Source organism: Mytilus trossulus, chromosome 3, assembly GCF_036588685.1.
Source record: "Mytilus trossulus isolate FHL-02 chromosome 3, PNRI_Mtr1.1.1.hap1, whole genome shotgun sequence".
NCBI classification, from domain to species: domain Eukaryota; kingdom Metazoa; phylum Mollusca; class Bivalvia; order Mytilida; family Mytilidae; genus Mytilus; species Mytilus trossulus.
This window is the reverse complement of record NC_086375.1, coordinates 74,272,514-74,288,740: the sequence shown is the minus strand read 5'-3', so window position 1 is coordinate 74,288,740 and position 16,227 is coordinate 74,272,514. Positions and strand designations below refer to the sequence as shown.

The 16,227-nt window shown below is 31.4% G+C and overlaps 1 protein-coding gene across 1 annotated transcript in view; it reads left to right on the top strand.

Annotated features, from left to right (window-relative positions):
• Window positions 1-16,227, top strand: part of LOC134712392 (uncharacterized) — a 32,550-nt gene that overhangs the window by 10,045 nt on the left and 6,278 nt on the right. The window lies entirely within an intron of this gene.

Below are 16,227 nucleotides of genomic sequence, written 5' to 3'. Positions count from 1 at the left end.
TATTGCATATTTTAAAACCAATTTGAATTTTTGTTTAGTACTTCGAAAATTGTGTGTTCATTTTCAAAATAATTTGAATTCTGTGATCCTATTCGCGGAATTTAGTTTCTTTCCAACAGGTTTTGATTTTCATAATCATATGCATATACATGGCAAATGAAAAGTGATAAAAACAGTACATCTCATTTTGTTTTATATTAAATATTTTTTGATTAATTTCATTCCAAAGTCGTGTATCGTTTCTTTTGTTGACTAGTATATAACATACAAAACATATCTTAACATTGCATATTTTGAGTATAAATAATTGTACTTATTCTGAAGTCCAAACACTCTGCTGTGATTTACTGGTTTTTGGCTTTTCAAAACATTTGTTTGACTGTTTCTATTGAACAGAATTAAATCAGACAGAGCGCTTTGTCGAACTTTATAAATCGACATTTACGCAATGAAAACGGGGGTCATTGTAACGGTTAGGAATGCAATTAATCAATGTCGTCATAAGTTAGATAGCGAAAAAAGGATAATCATTGGTCATACCGGCTCAAGCGAGAAAATCAATCTCGTTGAGATAACCAACGATCATCTATAATTATCAACTAGTATTTTGATATTTTTGTTCAGGTTTCAATTTAAAAAAAAAAGATAGCTTGTTAAAAACATTATCAAACACTAATGATTTTATTTTTTTAATGCCGAATTATTTGGTTACGAACCTTGCATTTACTGTTTTTCATGACATTTTTTTCAACAAAAACGAAAGTAGGTAGTTGCTTTGGTAAACAAGTGAATATTTGTGTTTGTAAAGATCATGATACCAATTGATCGTTTAAAAAATAGATATGCACGTTCAAACTATATAAAACGTTAAACTTCCTTGTTTGTAAGAACAACTATTAGAAACAAACCACAATCCTAAAATAAAACCATATATCATGTATATATTTCAACATTATATAAATACCGACCGCGCGAGGCTTGAAGCCAGTCAAGGTCGTTAAACACTTCCATCATCATTCTATAAAAAATGATGATACAAGGTTTTCTGTAAATGAACATGTATTATACAGAACACAAAATACGAGTAATCATTTGAAAGGTAACAATGATAGGGATCGTTAGAATACTTGTGGTAGATTATGACGTTATTTTCTACATTTTTCTTGCATACGTGATATATTTATTAAGAAGCTCTAGTAATTAAAATAATGTGGAAAATAAAATTTCAACGGACAGACAAGATCCTTACTACCTACCGGAAAAGGAGCTGTTTTCCCTCTTGAATAGTCGTGGGGATGTTTACAGACGTAATGCAGATCGACGTCGACTGGTTACATTAGCTAAAACAAAAGGTATTGGTGAACTGAAACTGAAAGTATCGAATCAGTATTACTTTAATAATAATTTTGCAAGTATGTAATACTATATGTATTTATAATGTCGTATGCAATTCCTTTCACTGAAAAGTCAGTACTCTTGGAGTTCAATAAGTCGTTTTCAATTTAAAAATTCTTACTGTCTATCAATTTTATCCTATTAAAATGACAACTTTAGATTTTTTGGACTCTTTGTAGCAGGAGTATTGACAAGACAGTCGTTTTTCATTTTTTTTTCATTTTCATATTGTTAGTTGTTTACTTAAGAGTTTGAATACTTCTTTACTTATTTATATTCAGTTGTAGTTGAGGAAATTGTGCCTCCTAAGCTGGTTGATCTAGAGTCCCTGACCATCTATGACCTAAAACAATTGCTAGATCAAAGAGGTATAATGTATTACAGTAGGTCAACAAAACATGATTTAATTGTAGCTGTTAACATATCAGGTATGTGTTAGTAGAAGAAAAGGTCCGATTATCCAAATTCAAGAGACAATATTTCCATAACTCATAAAAATCAATGTGACAGTTATTAGGATAATAGCAAAGCTCTTTAATACATTCTTTAATACATTTAAAATATCATATTTTTCGCTCAAATTTCGCTTTTTAAAGTTTCCCCTTCGGTAGCCCTTTGATACTTGGTTGAAGACATAAAAAAACCATGTAAATATCAGCAAAAATGCAAGTTATTTCACCGTATATGCATTGTATTTTATGTATATATAAATTTTTTTTCAAATCCTTGTCATCTATATTTGACGGGGACGATAAATGGCTTACCCGTGTTAAGAGAGAGCCATATCTCTTGCAAGTTAAAGACACCCTTGTAGATTTCGAAAAAGAGTAGACTAATGCCGCTACAAGGCAGCACTCGCACCCGCAAAGTGGAAAGGGATTAATATAAGTTGCAAAACTTGTTTCCCAATCCACTATAAATAAATATGTTTAAACTAAACTATATTTGACAGGCCCAGTAACTACAGAGGCGTTAATTCATATAAAACGAATGAGAGAACAAAAGATTGGACCGGTCCATGAATGCAATGCCTTTAACATCAAAGAAACTGTAGAAAAACACAACGATAGTATTTTTCTCATAAATATATTGCCTCCGAGATTAAAATCTTCATATTTCAAAGAATCATCATGGAACGCTTTAAGACGAAAACTAACATACATGGACTTCAAATTTGGAGAACTTGACTGTGACTTTGAAAAACGGTATAGTAAAAACTTAAATATAATTTCAAACTTACTTTTCCAGACTTGCCTGGCAGTCACTTCTTTTCGAATGTCTACAGAGTAAGGATGTTTTCCTACTCTATTCTTGGCATGTGTACCTTATTTTCGGGCTATCATTTAAAAGCAGTCAGCTTTAAAAAGCCCCGAAATGACAGTGTAAAACAATTCAAACGAGAAAAATAATATGTACAAAAATGAACTCAAAACAAATATGTAACACATGAACAACAGTACAAGAAAAGAACGAACTATAAAAATCAGTTTAAAAAGACTCAGATTACTTCACTTTAGAATATACCGATATCCTGAATTAATATTGCAAACACAGAAATGAAATGATTCCCAAATCACAGTGCCAAAGACAAAATGATGTAAATAGAAAGGTTCTACGTCTTAGTTTCAAACATGTTCCAAAATATGGTTCTTGTGAGGTAAATTGATAAAGTGTTTGTCACTTTCCAGTGGAGGTGTTTGTACATTATTGATTTGATATGACTCGCATATACCGTTACATAACAACAGGTACACAGAACAATACTTATATACCTCTATTATAATAGAAAATATATCAGAGACAAGTGTGTTTGCGATCATATTCCAACGTGTAAACGGTAATAATGATTTTAGTGTGGAATACGCGCAACAGTTAACAATAAAATAGTTTTGATAATTTGAGCATTCGACTCGAGTCATCCAAAATAAATAAAACTGAAAATTGTAACATGATAATTCGGTTTTATAATATTTGGATAATATGATCATCAAAATGCAATATCTAAAATGAGGACTAAATTGACGATTCCTACAATCTAAGCATAATCATAGATGTTGTCATTGTCATGTCCTATTTTTGTCCTTAATATATATTTGACAAATAAGCAAAAAAAATGATAAAAATCATAATTTTGAAGCAATAACTCATACAAGGATTTGACTACCGATTTCATATATTTGACAAATTTGTCACTTTTATATCAAAATGTTCGCTTTCTATATCATCGTTTCAATTATGATTAGCGACCATGCACAATGAAGTGCTCGCCACCTGACAGTTTTTTTTTTGGTAAATAGACAGTAGGCAAATCACAGCATTTTGGACATGTCTGTCAATAGCGTTTTTCAAGATAAAAGACACTACTTGAATTGTACCTATATGTTCCAATTTAAGCTGTCGGTTATGCTGGTTGGTAAACGGAATCACATGAAGATACATGAAGAAAAATATAAATTCCCGACTGGTGATCATGGACAACTTTTGTTCCTATTCGCCCAGCAGTTTAAACGGAAAAAAAGTGTTTGTAAAATCATTGGTAAGACACAATTTTTATATATATATATTTCGACAGTACATATTTTTTTAATGTTTTATGAATAAAAAGAAATACATGAAGAAAAATATAAATTCCCGACTGGTGATCATGGACAACTTTTGTTCCTATCCGTCCAGCAGTTTAAACGGAGAAAAGTGTTTGTAAAATCATTGGTAAGGCACAATTTTTATATATATATTTCGACAGTACATATTTTTTCAATGTCTTATGAATAAAAAGAAAGATATCAGCTTTCTTCCATGATTTTTTTTTTGGTATTTGCCTGAAAAGGAAATGGAATATTTCAACACTCTACTTGCAAACTCCAGGAAAAAAACCCCGTCACAGAGTATTATATTAGAGATGACAACAGTATTCACCGTATATTTTTAAGTATTCAAAAACAAATAAATTATAGAATTCAACTAATTTCATCATGGGATGTTCTAACGTCATCACAATGTGCTTTTTATCAAGGTTCTAACTTAACATATAAAATTGCAGTAAGAATTACTCTTTTTTACAAAAATGACGTTACCACCTATGTTTTTGTCCTCATTTAGCGTTAAATATCGTGATAAAGTACATTTTGGAATGGTCAACATGGCGTCTTATAACGGTAGGAGAATCTTGAGAAAGTTAAAGCAGAAATATTGGCCACTGTGCTTAGTCGTAACAAAACAAGGCATATTTACCTACGGAAATTTACCAGGAGAATTTTTTACATATCCGGAACTGGACTTTTCGACCGACAGAAATGGTATCACAAATTATCTATTTTTCTAGATCCCACATTTATAGGAATACTCGTTCTTCGATTCGTAGCCAGATATGTGTTATCGGGAATATGGATCATGGAGGGGGAGAAAACCAAGGCAATCAGTAGGAAAGAAACGATGTCGATAACAATGATATTATAGAAAGTGAATCTCACGAAGCAGAGCAATTGCGCCTTATAAATCAGAAAGCTATTGATTTATTGAAGGAGCAGTCACGCACTAGAGAAACAGCACATGAAAGATTAGGTACACCAGACTCCTAGATTTCAAACCAGGCACTGAACTGTATTGTAATTGATCAGTTTGTTTGTTAATTTTCTTTAATTTAGAATTGTTTTCAAATCTAAAAAAAGGCACACGAAGAATTATAATTCAAACGTATCTTTTTTTATTCATAATGGTTTGGTTAAGTATCACTAACTTTAAAATAGAAGATATTCGAAGGGAATTGTCATTTTCTTTTTTGTGGGAGGGTTCGAGAGAGATTTTGTAACTGAATTTTCTGGCTTGAAAAGCTGACAAAAAAGGAGGAAAACCGAGTGAACACAAATATTCGACATTTGTGTTCAAAAGTGAAAATAATAATTTAAAAAAAGCCTTCCTAACAACAGGTGAAAATGATAAAAGATGGAAAATATACTTCTACACCAAACTAATTCTAAGTGATACAAATGTTAAAAAAAATATGTGTTTTATATATACTAAGTTATTTAATGTAAATGAAGTAGAAAATTTAGATTGGTGCATTAATTTTTATTAGAACAATTATAACCGACTTAATGTGTTACTGTTGCTTTAAACCTTGATTTTAAGGTTTATGACCCTTCCGTAGCTATTTTTGTACGAATTTTTCAAACTTCACTTGTATCATAACTACAGATATAACAAATAATAGAGATAGGCCATTTCAAACATACACCAAGGAGAAACTTGATGCAAAGAATTGTTATTTACTTATTCATTTCATTTCATAGAAAAAGAGTACTTTGTAGCAAATAAACCAAGATTTTTAAAGAAAATCCATAGCCTTTAATACAGAAATTTTTGTTATAAAGTTTGAAGCATAGATTACTCACTTGCTTTTCTTTGATGTGCTAGTGTTTATTTTTACAAAAAGTTCAAACCAGCCTGTAAATTCCAAAATACCTCTTGCTGAGTCACTATAGTGTAGCGCATCCTAAAAGGTGTTCTTGATTTGGTCCATATTTTGTTTTGTTTGAACCAATAACTATATTAATAAAGTTGTTTTAAGGCAATCAATGCTAGCACTGCATGCAATAAACCTATATCTATCAGTCATCAAATTGCCAAATATGAGAGTACAAGGATAAAGGCAGTGGAATTACTATAAAATTTCCATATGTTTAGCACTAAATTAACACAAGGGTGCATAATTCTTAAGGCAACAAAAAAACCAGTGCAACCCCCAATTCAATAATGTGGCAAATTGGGCAAACAATAATTACGATTTAGCCCCTTCATGGGTGTCATTCGGTTTAACGAGGGAAATGATCGTGAAAGAATATATAACGGTGGTCAAGTATTGCGAGGCGATCGTGAAAGCTCTGGTGCCGGATCGTGAAAGAATTTTTATGTAAATTTAAGTTCAGAATCTGTGAAAAAATGCTTAATTTTCAAAACGAGGCACAAATCGGAACAAAAAATCATGTCTGTCAAAATGATTGAATTTCCTCAACGTTACTATGCAATAAAATAGACAATATGCAGTACTTTACGCAAAAAAAAAACCAAAGAAGCAATGCATGTCTATGGAATTAATTTTTAAAAGCACGCTATTTGTACCTATAATGGTCATATTTCAAAATATCATGATATATTTGAAATTTAATCTTTGGTGTATCTGATAGTACATTAAAATAAAAGTATGATCTTCCTTGAAAGAGTTAATTTGTTTATGAAAAACTTGAATTTTGTTGCATTTTCATCAAACTTGATCGTGAAAAATTATGCAACGCATTATTTTGATCGTGAAAGATAATGCGTGACCAGACTGAATACTAGTAATCAGGAATCAATATTTCTTTAAACATTTGATATACCTGCAACTGGTTAAAGCCTGTTACTGTTTTGATAAGAATGAACATTAAAACTTTTTTTTTAATTCAACACTGTACCTACAAAGTTATAAAAAAACAACATCTAAACAAATTAAAACGTATCTAAATCAGTGTGAAAAAATTCAGCTTTGAGAATCGGTCTAGTACAATTCATGCAGATCGCCACTAGTTAGCCAATAATATGGGTATGCAATGTTTAAACAAAAGTGTTAACCATCAACTAAAAACTTATAGCAAAAACATCATCTTTCTGAACAATTTGAGATTGAACAAGAACCTACAGTTCTACGCATCTTTATATACAACGCAGCAGATGTGGATTGATTTCCAACGAGATAACTATATACTTCATACTATAGAATACCAGACAGCAAATGCTGAAATTTCTCGTCTGCTTTTTGTGATAGTATATTTGATTTTTTTTTGTATGGGGAGGGGATGTATATATAAGCACTGACACTGACAGGTCAAAATGAATAAACATGTATTGTATTCTTTTTTTATGGAAAAAATGCAGATAAATATTGTATGAGATGAAGAAATACAAAATAAAGAATTATAAATATGTCAAATACGCGTTAGATTGTGAATGGTTCATAAAAAGAGATCAAGGTCAGCTGAACCATGCCATACAGATCTCTATTAACATCCCGTACACCAAATATATGTTTTCCGATCCTTACAGTACCTTAGAAACTGACAAATGTTAAAGTTATGTTTGGCCATTTAGTTCTGAACATAAGGTCGAAAATATATGAACCCTGACAGACAGCCAGATATAGACATCTTACTATTATTCAATATATTAAATACAATTGACGTCATAAATGAAACATGCAGACAGACATGATTCAACATCATACACCAAATACCGTGGCGCTATAACATAAAGGTACAATGTATTTAAGTTAAAGGCCAAACAACATAAAACGAACAAATAATGCATGAAAATGAGGTCAATGTTATTTGAAACCTTGCAGAAGTCAAAAATGTTCACCTTACAATCATAACAACAAACAGTTATCCTAAAGCTTAACGAATCCGCGATACGGACTTGACCACAAAACTAAATCTTCATCCATGAAATGAGGCAAAATCGAGGTAAGATGAATCCTGTTTGATGGACATGTAGATTATAGGATCCAATATACAAAATGTAGTTATACTTTAACTCGTGCTCAGTGAGTAGTTCACATGGCAATACAAAAATCTCCATCCTACAGTCAGCCAACTGTTATACAAAAAACATGTTCACGAATGCACAAATAATTATAATTTGTTTCTGAAAATCTTAATACTTTAAAATGATTAAATTTAATGATGAGGATCTCGTTTTTCTCAAAACCAATAACAAATATTAATTATATAATTGAAGAATAATTTGAACGTCTTTGTAGTCTAAGATCTTTCACGACCCTTTCCGCGATCGTCAAAAGAGCAGTACGAGATCTTTCACGATCCGAAAAATCAATATTGTGTATATATTTCTTTTTTTACCAAGTTTCAGATTATGTTTACACAACATAACTATGAGAACCTTTTGTGTCATTCAAATAGAATGCCCTTATTCGGATAAAAGTAGTTTATTTTATTCGAATTTGTGAAAAATCATGTTTGTTTACATATTTTATTTCATTGAAATGTCGAGAAGGAATCTGCCTTTTGTGTACTTTTAAAACTGGATTTTCTCACATACTGATCATAATGTTGAGCCATTTTGACAGGCAGTTTTACTTAGTTGTAAATTTGTCTGTGAAATTAATTAAATTAGTTTATTTATTGGCCTTTCATATGTCTTCTCGATTAAATTTCTTCACGACAAAACAAAAAATTAGGATTTCCTATTAAGTGAGGAAATTGTCAGTTAGTATTACAAATGTGTTTGGGTTCACTTTTGCGTCAGGACAAGCTGTTGAGTTATTGATTGAGCTATTACGCCAGGGAAACAATAAAAACGTTAAAATACACTAGATTTTAAAGGTAACACAACATTTAGCGTTTAAACCCTACGCCTTTTTTAATGCATCTGTCCTTAGTCAAAAATGCGTTGTTCAGTGGTTGTCGTTTGTAAATGTGGTTCATTCTTGCCTGTTGACATAGATTAGACTGTTGTTTTTCAGTCCCAATGGTTTTACACTAGTGTGCAGAATTATACATATAGATACATATTAATATCTTTCATCTAGATATAAATGATATATTTCTACTAAAAGTTGAAAACGAGTCCATCTTGATATTTTTTACTACATCAGAACTAGTTTTGTACCCTTCCTATTTACCAAAATCTATTATGATAAATGCAAATACTTTGTTAAGAGAACATGCTTACAAGACGTCTTTGATGGAAGACAATAAATTTATCAAAATATGCATACTACTGGGTTTGGACTTGTTCTTATTCTTGTATCCATTAATCTAAGATCGGACTGACAATGAGATATGCAAATGCACATTATTTAACAAAAACGGGAAAGCAAAAATGTAACAAACCACACGAAAGTATTTTGCATCTTCAATCACGCATACGAAAAAGGTGATCGATTTAAACAGTTTTTACTTGTCAAGAAAGTGAATCTGTATCACTAAAAAAATTGTAACGACTACAAGAAGTATAGATATACCTATATTTATCAAACTGTCATTTCTAAATTGCAGAAGTTTTGTATGACATCATGTGTTACTTAAGAGGTATAGATATTTGTTTATATTTCACTGTTATATGTGTATTAACAAAAAAGTAATTAAATGAACATGCTTATTTTAAAGCTTATCCATTAAGCTTTTTGAATTTCGAAATATTCAAAACATAGTCTATAGACTGTTAAGCCATTCGAAAATACCAAAAATATAATTCGAAAATACCAAAAATATAATGTGTTTTCTCCTAATGTAGAGCGGTATTTTGACCATATGAGAAGCATTGAAATGAATTTACACAGTATATGCGAAAAAATACTAGTATGTCAAATTCCATAACGATGTTCACGTCTATTCGAAATGAAAGTCGCTGGTAAATGATATAAAACAAGCTAAACCGACTGCATATATGTGTTTATTTATACCATTTTATTGTGTTATTACAGGATATAGTAGGCACACAATTCCTGATTATTATAACACTATTATAATATCAGTTGTTATACAACACATTCAAAGTGTATGAATCTTTAAACTTCCTTATTTGTAAAAATAAACAAGTATTAACATACCATGTGACAAAAATAAAACCATATATCATATTATATTTCAACATTCTATATATAATGCTGATAAGATTTGCTTTAAACGGAGTTTACATGTAAAGCATATATAGTACGAGGAGTAGATTCAAATTGTAACAACTCCGTTTAGAAGAACGATGGTCTATTATGACGTTTTTTTCAGCGTCATCTTTATTTCACGCGCGATATATTTATTAGTCATCTCCAATAATGAACATATAATCGAAAATAAGATTTCAGCGGACAGGCTTGATCCCGACTACCTTACGGATAAGGGGCTGTTTTCCCTTCTGGATAGTCGTGGGGAAGTGTATCGACGAAATGCAGATCAAACTCGACTGGTAACATTAGCCAAAACTAAAGGTACTTATGAATCTTATGAAAACTGTAAGTAGCAGCATATCAAGAATACTTAAATAGTCATTTTTCGAGTATCTAGTACGCTAGTTTTAAGTATCTTGAAGACACTGATATAACAAATACTCTAAATCGAAGATATTTTGTCGTTTTTAATTAAAAAAAAGAGTTTTCCTACCCAGCAATAAATTTTAGCATTTTAAAATTGTCTCTAATATATTAAAGTCTACCATTTTTGGGGAATATTTGTAGCAAGATACTTATCAGTTATGTATATTTCAATTTATTTCTAGTGGTCGTAGAGGAAAGTGTGCCTCCTATGCTGGTTGATTTAGAGTTGTTGGCCATATCTGATCTAAAACACCTGCTAGATCAAAGAGGCATCATGTTTTACAGGAGTTCAACAAAACATGACTTAATTGGAGCCGTAAATATATCAGGTTTGTCTTATGAGAATAAAAGATATGTCATATTGAAAGGAAGAAAATGACCAATATCATTTAAAATTTTGGCATGTTTAAAAGGTCCCAAGTAATGCTTAGTTGTCTCATTGGCACTCACACCACATCTTCCTATATCTAATTAGTGTAAAAAATAATAAATTTTTATATTTTACTTTTGTTACGACTGCATAGTGTCAGGTTCATCTGCAATCACTTAATTAAAAACGATTTGGAAACCTGCAAACTAAATACGGTTTTAAGATTGGGATAAATTAAACATGAGTGCCTTTAACAGGTTTAATTTCGTCATATGCCTTACATCAAACGTACCCAGCGTTCACTCACAATGATTGTCTGTAATCTCAATATTCATCCAACATTCTAGCTAAATATAGATATATATGACACTCATTTCAAAATTGAAAGAGACAAATTCTCACAAATGCATTAGTGCTTTAGTAGGTTCGATTTACTGTTGACCCGATGGTCTAAATACTTCTTCCTATATGTTTCTGTCAATAGTCCATTTGCCAATTACCGATTTGATTCTGTTATTACACACGTTTTAAACAAATTACTTCCCTTTGTCAATTGTCGACTGGTTCCATACCGGAAAAAGTTGGCTTTTGCCAATGCAAAGGATGATGAATTGAAAGTGATGTATATTCGATTAAACTAATTTTTCATGAAAAATAATTTATGATGTCTAAAGTATTAAGTTTAACAACAAATTAGTGTAATTACAAGATTTAAGAACCTTTAAGATTACTCACTTTACGCACAGTTTAATTTGGTCTTTCTGCTAGCTCTTCATTGTAAATAAAAATTTTGTACCACATACATAACTTAAAAAAGGATCTCTTATTACAGGGTCAATTACGGGAATTGGCAAATAACCTATTGAGGTCATATCGAAGATTGTTTACGTCATTTAATGTGTTCCGAAAGTGAATTTTAACAAATTAACGGAATTTGAATTTAGACCATCAATTCAACGAAATTTATATATTGAGTGCATTTTTAAAAGTATGATTTTCGACCTATCATTGGAACTTAATTTTTTAAGCAGATATTTGCAGACAAAAATGGAAATTATAGTAAAATAGAATAAATAAATTTTAAATTTTACAACAAGGAATAAAGAACTCTTTTAGCAGTAGATTAGATAAGGGGTATGTGTAATCACATAATTTGTTTTTCTCTCCTTACTCTTAAATATTTTGGAAGGATTTTCCGACCCAAGTGGTTCACAGCAACATTTATTTTGTTGTATAGTAAAATAAACTCCATATGGAAGTTAAGGGCATACTTGCACAGCTCTATTAGAATGTGACTCTGTACTTATTTATCCCTCATTGTGTTATTGTTCTAATAAAAACAAATATGATGGTTTTTCATTTTTGCTAATGTGCTTTGTCTATATTCCTTTTTTGTGTTTCTTTGATACATATGATTTGGCTCTGTAAGTATACATGCCGTCATTATGTAAATGGACTACGATATATTTGAGTTTGATTTTTGCTAATCTGCTTCGTCTATATGCTTTTTTGTGATTTTTGTCACATGTTTGTTTGATTTTATAGTGACTAAGATTATAACACAATGTTGACTGCTGTTCTCCAATTTTTGACATTTTTGCCTATTATGTCTGTTTGTTTTGTTCACACATCGTTGTCAATATGATATAATTTGATGCGACTGTCATACAAGTGAGACGTTTAGCTAGCTATCAAACCAGGTTTAATCAACCATTTTCTACATACAAAAATGCCTGTACTAAGTTATAAATATGACAGTTGTTATCCCTTCATTTGATGTGTTTGAGATTTTGATTTTGCCATTTGTTTTCTGTTTTTATAATTTTCCTCGGAGTTCAGTTATTTTACTGTTCGTTGATATCTTGATCTCCTCAATGTTTTTAAGAGTCTACTGTCGGAACCCTTTGTAGCTTAATTGTACGTTCCTTACTTAATCTCCTAGATCAAAGACATCTTAATCCATGTAAATATCAGCACGATATCAAGACAAATTACCGTGAATGCATCAAACATCGCAAATATTATTTCAATTTTCAAATCTCCTGTCGGACCCAATTTATCTATATTTTACAGGCCCAGTTACTAAAGAGTCTGTTAGTCACATGAAACAAATGGGAGAACCAAAAATTAGACCGGTCCTTGAAGTTAATGCCTTTAACTTCATGATGACTTTAGAAAAGTACAATCATAGTATATTTCTCTTAAATATATTGCCTCCTAGACTAAAATCTTCATATTTCAACGAATCATCGTGGAATGCTCTCAGACGAAAACTTACATACATGGACTTAAATTCGGAGAACTTGACTGTGATTTTGAAAAAAGGTAAAGTCGAAATTCTTGTCATGCTATTAAAAAAATTTCTTACAGATCTGCTGGTAAGGAACTTTCTATTTGACTTATTTGTTTTAATCCGACTAACAGGATTTATTTGTAGACCCCTTCTCTGGAAGTTTAATGAAAGGAACGAGTCAACACTCCTATATGCCTTCAGAGTTGGTAATATTGATTTGTACCGAGTATTCCTGATCTTCCGGGCAGTGAATTCCTGTCTGAGGATACTTATTTTTTCTTGGCTTGTCTGTAACGGCAGTTTATAGTTTGATCTGGCCTTTGATACTAACAAGGTGTGCCTTTAACCGATATCCAGATTTGTTATGAAGCATGTTTCTGTTTGACGATGTATTGAAAAACATGTCACTCAATACGTAAGATTCAGATTACCGAACGTCAAGAACTCTTTTGTAGATGAAGGTACGTAAGTCGTGTGACGTCGGGGCAACTATTTGTTTACTTTGACGACAATGGACTCTGATTTTAAGAATAAAAACGTCCCGGAAATCAAACAGTTCTTGAAAAACAGAGGTGTTAAAACAACGGGTTATAAAAAGAGTAAATTAGTTGAACTAGCTGAAGAAGCGGAATTACAAAAGATTCCCGCCTTTGAACCCGATAATTACATATTCGCAAATAAAATACGGCGAACTGTAGATGGTGTTGAGTTGTCGCATCCCAAGACTGTTATTGATTGGTCTGATGATTTAAATACAATTCCAATAATTGAAGCGTTTGATGTTAATCATTATTTAAAAAACATTTGTAACTGGACAAATGAACGTTTGAAAGGCTATAAAAATGACAACAGTTACCGTCTTCATTCTAATGGACATATCCGTGATGTTAGGCAGTCAAAATTTCACAGCGATATACATTATGTAAAAGCAGCATGTGTACCAGAAGAGAGACAGTCTGCTGACCCGTACGAAGTTTGGATAGTGGTCCTATTTGATGGGTCAATACATTCAGCAGAATGTACATGTGTGGCGTAAGTTCTTACCTGAATAATCCGAGGGTGTGGGTGCCGATAGGGTTTACAGAATAGAGAATAATGGGGTGTTAAAATATAAAGAATAACACAAGAAAATAATGAATAGATTGGTTAAAAAGTATGCTGATAACAGAAAAGAATAATAAAATCAAGAATACGGTTATCAAGTACATGTAATTGTATAATTCTGATTAGCCATTTATCTTTTTCAAATAAAAATGAAATAATGAGCGAGAAAAATAAAATAAAGATTAAAAAAGATGAATAATCCCATCAAGAAATGCCAAAAAAATGTGTATTTTTATTATGTCATCTGTTTTTGATTTTTAACCTACATGGAATGCCACATTATCAGTTCACTCCAAATTAACTGTAAAATTAAAGGGCACATAAAATTAATTTCCAGTTTTTTTCCTCAGAATTATCACCTTCAAAAAAGAGATGCAAACAAACGTGGATAGTCAATGTTGATTTTTCAAGCAACTTTTGTTTTTATTTTTTAAATTTAGGGAAACATTGGTTTTTTTTTTAATGTTTAAATTTCCCTCGAGCACTTCTAAAAAATGAATATTTCAGTGTATATAATTATTTTACAGTGGTGATGGAACATGTAAGCACGTGGCAGCACTCCTGTTCGGGATGCAAAGATTTTGTCAGGATTTGTCCGATAGATCGGTTATTTCTGTTACTGACAAGGCTGCTAAATGGGTTAACCCAGTCAGAACATCAGCTCCAGTAAAAATAACCTCTTTAGACCTGAGGAGTGAGCCTACAGGACAACCACCAATCAAATCAACAAGTGACCATTATAGGCCATCTTGTCATAACATGTCACCACATGCTATAGAAAAAGAAATGCTTCGGTTAATAAAATCAGAAAACTTACCAGCATGTGCAGCATATGTTCTGTCAGATAGCTCTGGTTCGGAGTATGATTTTGAGTGCCTGTCTGTCAACATACTAGATCTAGCAACACAATTTAATAATGATGATTCGTCAGATGATTCACTTGAATCTTTTATTGAGCACATACATAGAAATATCCCTGATAATTATTTCACTGATATATTCGAAAAGACCATCAGTCAGAGTGATAGTGATTTGTGGTTTTATCAGAGACATGGCAGAATAACAGCTTCCATTTTATATAGTTGTCTTCATTTTACAGGAAGAAACCCTGATGGCCATCTAGTCAAACTCATTTTAGGTCTTGCAAGCAGTGTTAATTCAGACTTGCCTGCTTTAAGACATGGAAAAAAATTTGAACATGTTGCTAGAGAGTCTTATCTTCATGACAAAAAAAACTTGCATGATAGTTTAGAATGTAAATTATCTGGGTTTGTAATTGACAACAACAGTCCTTACTTAGGTTGCTCTCCTGATGGTTTACTAGAGTGTAAATGCTGTGGACAAGGTTGTTTGGAAATAAAATGTCCGTTTAAATTTTCAGAAGAAACTCCAATCAATGCTGCTTGTTTAGACAAAACAAACTTTCACATAGAAAATGATACTCCACTTATGAAGAGAAATGACACATCTCCGTATTACTGTCAAATTCAATGTCAGCTTGCAGTTACTAAAAGAAAATGGTGTGATTTTGTATTATTTACTTTTAAAGGTGTACATCATGAGCGAATACCATTTGATGAACAATTTTGGTCTAATGTTTTACCAAAACTTGCATCATTCTACAGTTCATATGTTCTACCAAAAATTCTGCTAGTATAGACGTTAGAATTCCACATGTACATTTTGTATCAGTTGAATACTTTGTGTGAAGTTCATAACAATTCACGAAATAAAACAGTGATAAAGTTTGGTTATATAATTTAATTTGATTAAACATAACTAAAATAAACAATATTAAACATAATAAATATCATCTTTTATTTTAAGACAACTTATGATAGTCTCTATTCTTCTAAATTTATAAAAGACAACTCATTCAAATGTAATGGGAGATAACCTACTGTTGTGCCTAGACGTGTACATCTGTTAGTTTTGACAATACACGATAAAGCCATATTTCCACTACTTATCAGTTTTTGAAAG